Raw genomic sequence first — 6,000 nt, forward strand, 5'->3', positions numbered from 1 at the left:
CCATCTTGATATATGGACATTTTTGTTCATTTCTTTTTAGTAGAGCCTGGGACTAGAGCAGATTGGTCATAGGGTAAATTTATGAGAGGTTGACTGATTTGTTAGGAAGCTGAAAAATAGTTTCCGAGGCAGATGCATTTTATATTCTATACACAACAGAAGAGGTTCTTATTTCCACATCCTTGTCAGCACTTGTCATTGTCTTCTTTAAGGGTGGCCATTCTAGTGAGCACAGGGTCTCCACATATGCATTAGTGTGTAATGGAGTTGTCGATAACACATCTATGTCACATTAAGGAAAGAAATAAAAACATGTCGCATTGGACTCATTTACTAACTGAGAGCAAGCCCAGATGTGACGTCTCTCCACAGTCCCTGTGTCTTTCTTCTGTCCCCTGTCTGTCTGTTGCATGAGTTTGACTCTGAGTCTGTATCTGCATCTGTGTCTGTGTCTGTATGTCTGTCCATGACTGGTGTCTTTACCTGACAAAGGATTTCCCTCTGTCTTTATTGAACAAATGGGGAAGGAATGGGAAACTTTACAGGAATCTTCAACAATTTTTCAAGGGATTAGGTCACTGGCTCCACCTGATCCCAGCTGAACCAAATGTCCTTGTTTATCCACCAAGGTCCATAAATGCTGCATTCAACATTGAGAATAGATTTTAGAAAGTTGCTTTCAACTACTGTATTTGCTGCTTTCAGCAAGTCATACATAGGTGTTATCTGGGTGGGGAGCCATGGAGGAGTCCATAATCACAGCTGTGCATTAGCCTAGGTTGTAAAAGCTGATTACATGGGAAACCAAGAAAAGTACCATTGCTTGTTACATTGTTCTCCTAAAGGCAGGTTAAACAGTGTGATTACACATTAGGACATTAGTCTTAAGTGGCCTTTAGGTGTTCTACTAACTCCTGCTATGAGGTCCAGCAAAAGTTGCTTTTAGTGTGTAAGATATATTTTTGTAAGATTGCATTTCTCACATCCCTAGTATGGTTATAATTTACATTTCCCTTTAATATTGAATTTTATTTGTTTCTTGAGACACTGTCTCACTACATAGCCCTAGCTAGCCTGGAACTTACTATAAAGCTCAGGCTGACCTGGAACTATGTGGATCAGTTACACATTCAAAAACAAAGACTCTCGCTTGCTCTTGGAATAGTTTGACAGAGGGTAAGGGTAAGTCCAAATTTAAATTCTCTACTTCTCTCCCTGTGTCTTCCATCTGTCTGTAGCTTGTGCTCTGTGACCTGCCCACTATCCGTCTGATATGTGTGTATAATATTGTCTATTCTTTACAAAAGGTATTGTGTTTTGTTCTTTGTTTATGAATTGAACAACATAGAAAACATGGTCAGAAAAAGAACTAGGAAAACTTTCTTTCAAGACTCTTCAACAGTCTCTTACAAGGGAGGAAGATACTTTACTGAGTCCAAATGAGGCAGAACAGCACACAAAACTGCACGCAAATATCTACATGTTGCTCCTAATGTCTATGAGAAATTTGTTGTTTAAGGTTTCTCTCAACTTGTTGATTGCTTTTAACAAATGATTACCACAACATATATATACATTTGTGCATGCATATGTATGCATGTTCTCTCTCTCTCTCTCTCTCTCTCTCTCTCTCTCTCTCTCTCTCTCTCTCTCTCTCTCTCTCTCCTGAGACAGAAACATGAAAGAGCATGTATTTTAAAGTTGAAATTATGTGGGTATTTTTTTCCCACAAGGTGGTGGCAGTGAGTGCCTACTGTATCTGAGTAGCTGAAGATCAGAAACTGAATCCTGTGAGTAACCTGGCAGTTGACTCCAAAATCTGACGTTAGAGTTTCCTGGACAAAAGGGGACATCCCAGAAGCTGGAGACACACCACTCCAAGCCCTCTCTCTCCTAGACAATCTCCCAGGTCCAGGAGTAGCACAAAGTTCTGGGCTTGCAGCCTCCTGTGCTTTCTGCCTACTCAAGCTCAGATTCCCCAGTTTTAGGGACACTGTTCCTACAACCAGACCTGGGGTTCCTCCTGTTTCTCTGCTTCTCTGAAGGCAGCATCTGGAGCAGGAGTCGACATCCCAACCCCCAAAACACAGCTCTGCTGGTTTCTCAGTGGAGAAAGGCTAGGAAATAGAATCATACAGAATTCTGGTCCCAAGATGCCAGAATACAGCTGAATCTGAGTGCCCCTTGGAGGTCAATGTCTGCTTGACCAGCAGCCTGCAACATGGCTGGATCTAAAACACCAACAACATTTTCTGTTCCTATTGATTTCTGCTATGATGAAGATGTCTCCAGACTCCAGAGACTTACAGATCCAGCCCTCCATTCAGCTGTTTCCCAGATGGGAGGGGACATCCCAGGAGCTGGGGACTCACAGTTACAGGTCTCTTGCAGCTGTCGTCCAGGTCCTAGAACCTTGCACTGTCCCAGGATATGGCCCCCTGTGCTTTCTGCCTACTCAAGCATAGATCTCCAGTTCTGTAATCATATTTAGATTCCTCCCACATCTTGAGGAGCTGTCTTGAGGAGACCAGCAGGACCTCAGTGGATCACAAAGGCCCAAGAAACCCAGCAGGCTCCAGGACCTAACAGGCAACATCACAGACAACAAGATGGCAGAAGGCCAGTGTAAGATACACAGTCAACAGAAACAAAACAAAACAAACAAAAAACCCCACTGGATATTCTAATGCAGTTGAAACACAGAAAAATGAACTTAAAGCTAGGCTGATGAATTGTTTGTGACATTTAAAAAGGAAAGAAATACAGGAGAATACAATCAAATAGGTGAATGAAATAAATAAAATGGTTCAAGATTTGAAAATGGAAATAGAATCAATAAAGAAAACACAAACTGAAAAAAACCTGGAGATGAAAAACTTAAAGAAGAGAACAGGAACCACAGAGGTAAGCATCACCAGCAGAAGACAAGAGATGGAGGAGAGAATCTCAAATGCAGGTGATACAATAGAAGAAACTGACTCATCTGTCAAAGAAAACATTAAATTGAAAACAATACTGACAAAAAAAGAAATCCAAGAAATAAAGGGCACCATGAAAAGATAAGACCTAAGACTAATAGGAATAGACATATTTCCAACTATATCATAGAAAAAATTTCCCCAACCTAAAGAAAGAGATGCCTCTAAACATGTAAAAGCCTTATAAAACACCAAATAGACTAGACTAGAAAGGAAATTCCTCCCACCACATAATAATAAAAACACTAAACCTACAGAACAATGAAAAATATTAAAAGTGGCAAGGAGAAAAGGCCAAGTAACATATAAAGGCAGACCTATCAGAATCACACTTGACTTGTAAATAGAGACTATGAAAGACAGAAGGGTCTGGGAATATGTCATGCAGACACTAAGAGAACACAGATATCAGCCCAGACTACTGTATGCAGCAAAGCTTTCAATCACCATAGAGGAAGAAAACAGGATATTCCATGGCAAAATCAAATTTTAAAAATATCTATGTACAAATCCAGCCCTACAGAAAATACTAGATGGAAAACTCTAACACAACAAAGTCAACTACATCCAAATAAACACAGGATATATATAACTTGACAACAGCAAAAGCAAAAGAAAGCAAGCATACAAACACACTGTCACTGCCAACACCACAATAAAAGGAACTAACAATCATTGGTCACAAATATCTATCAATATCAATTCTCACCTCTTCAATAAAAAGACACAGCCTAACAGAATGATTGCATAAACAGGATCCAATATTTTTCTGCATAAAAGGGACATACCTCACTCAGCAACAAAGATATAAATTTCCTCAAAGAAAAGGGATGGAAAAGGTTTTCCAAGTAAATGGGCCCAAGAAGCAAGCTGGAGCAGCCATCTTAACAGCCTAGACGTCCCTCAACTATGGCACATTTACACAATGGAAAGCTACTCAGCTATCAAAAACAAAGAAATCATGAAATCTGTAGACAAATGAATGGAACAAAAAAAGATCATCGTGACGGAGATAACCCAGACCCAGAAAGACAAAGATAGTATATATTCACTTATAAGTGTATTTTAGCCATATATTGCAGGATAAACATACTACAATTCACAGACCCAAAGAAGATAGTTAACAAAAAGTATCCAAGAGGGGATGCTTAAATCTCTCACAGAAGGAGAAATAGAATAAATCGAGGTAGTGGTTGAAGAGAAGGAGCAAGGTAGGAAAGGGAGTTCATGGAGAATTAAGGGTGGAGATCAGACCTTGGGAGAGTGGGAGGGGGTGGTGAGAAGGGTGGGTAAGAAAGCCTGCAGTGAAAAGAGAATATGTGGGTGGGAGCATCTCTGTGACAAGCTGCAGACCTAAGTCAGGGTAGGCTACTGAAAGGAGAGGATGAGGGGGACTCCAGCAGAGACTCCCAGTAGCAGGGACCATAGAGACTAAAGAGGACACCCTCTAACTAGGCAAGTCTCCTAGTAATGGAGGGGAACACCAACTCACCCACAAAAACTTCAACCCAAAACTCACTGCCTACAAGATGTGCAAGGATAAAGTTAGAACAGATAGAGCAGAGCTTGAAAGAACATCCAACCAATGTGTGGCCCAACCCAAGACCCACCCTCATGGGGACTGAGGCAACCCCTGACACTATTAACAATACTATGTTATGGTTGCAGACAGGAGCTTAGCAAAGTTGTCCTCTGAGGAGCTCCACCTAGCAGTGCTTTGAAACAGATGCTGAGACTCCCAGCCAAACATTGGGCAATGCATAGAAAGTGTTTGAAAAGTGGGGGAAAGGAGAAAAGGACCTGGAGGTGACAGGAGCTTCTCAAGAAGACCAACAGAGCCAATTATTCTGGCCCAAGAGGTGCTTGGTAAAATTGAATCATCACCCAAGGGCCATGCATGGACCGGACCTCTACAAAGATGTAGCCAATGGGCAGCCAAAGGTTCCATGTGGGTCCTTAGTAAGGGGAGTGGGGGCTTTCTCTGACATGGTCTCTGTTGCCAGCTTTTTTATCACTTCACCCTGGTGGGACTGCCTTGCCAGACCACAGAAGAAGAGAATTCACTCAGTCTTGATGCAACTCGATGAGCTGGGGTAGATTAGAAGTGGGGTTCTCTTCTGAGAAATAGAGGAGGGCATGGGGGAGAGGGAGGAATGGTGGGTGATGGCATACTTTTACAATGTATTTTTATTTTGGTTCTTTAAATCTCTTTCTCTCTTTTCCTCTGCAATCCCTTTCAAAAATCCAGTACCAGGTAAGGGGGAAAGTGGGGAGAAGGAGCATAGTTTTCCTCATCTGCTTCCTGCTGTTTAGGGTCATTGGGTTCCTTGGGACAAATCCAATTTTTTTTTTTTTTTTTTTTTTTTTTTTTTTGTCACACTGCACCAACATCAACCAGGAGCAGCAAGGGGAAGCATCAGCAGCCCTCTTTCTTGGAACCCCAAGTCTCTCTTTGGAACTGGCTTTTATCCCCACTGACAAAGACCACACCCCTGTACAAGGTATTTCACATCTGACAAATGACTCGTGCCCTCTCAGGAGGCAGTTATCAGCTGTGGACATACTGAAGCAGTCCCCATATCCCATACCTGGGATTAAAACAAAAACATGTTTACATATAAACCAAAATTTCCACAACAGGTGGGACTGGGAGGTGAGGAGGGATGGGACCATGACTAGAATGTAAAGCGAATAAATAAATAAGTAAATTATTTTAAAAGCCGAAACTATGCGTTTAGCCTGGGTTGTAAAAGCTTAAAATCTGATTGCATGGGAAGTGTAAGGCACAGTTAGATTGGCTAGAAAGTTATCTTAAAGGAGTGCCCGACAAGCTGAATACACAATAGGGAAACAGACTTGCCTACATAGTCTTAAATGGCTTCAAGGCAAATTATACTTTTGGTTAGAAGATCAGACAAAAATTCAGTTTCTGGAACTAAGATGTATTTGAACAGTGAGGTATTTGGACAGCTATGTAGCCCAGGCTAACCTGGAACACACCCTTGTCTTTAGCCTCCCAAAG

This window comes from Acomys russatus, chromosome 3 (genome assembly GCF_903995435.1).
Source record: "Acomys russatus chromosome 3, mAcoRus1.1, whole genome shotgun sequence".
NCBI classification, from domain to species: Eukaryota; Metazoa; Chordata; class Mammalia; order Rodentia; family Muridae; genus Acomys; species Acomys russatus.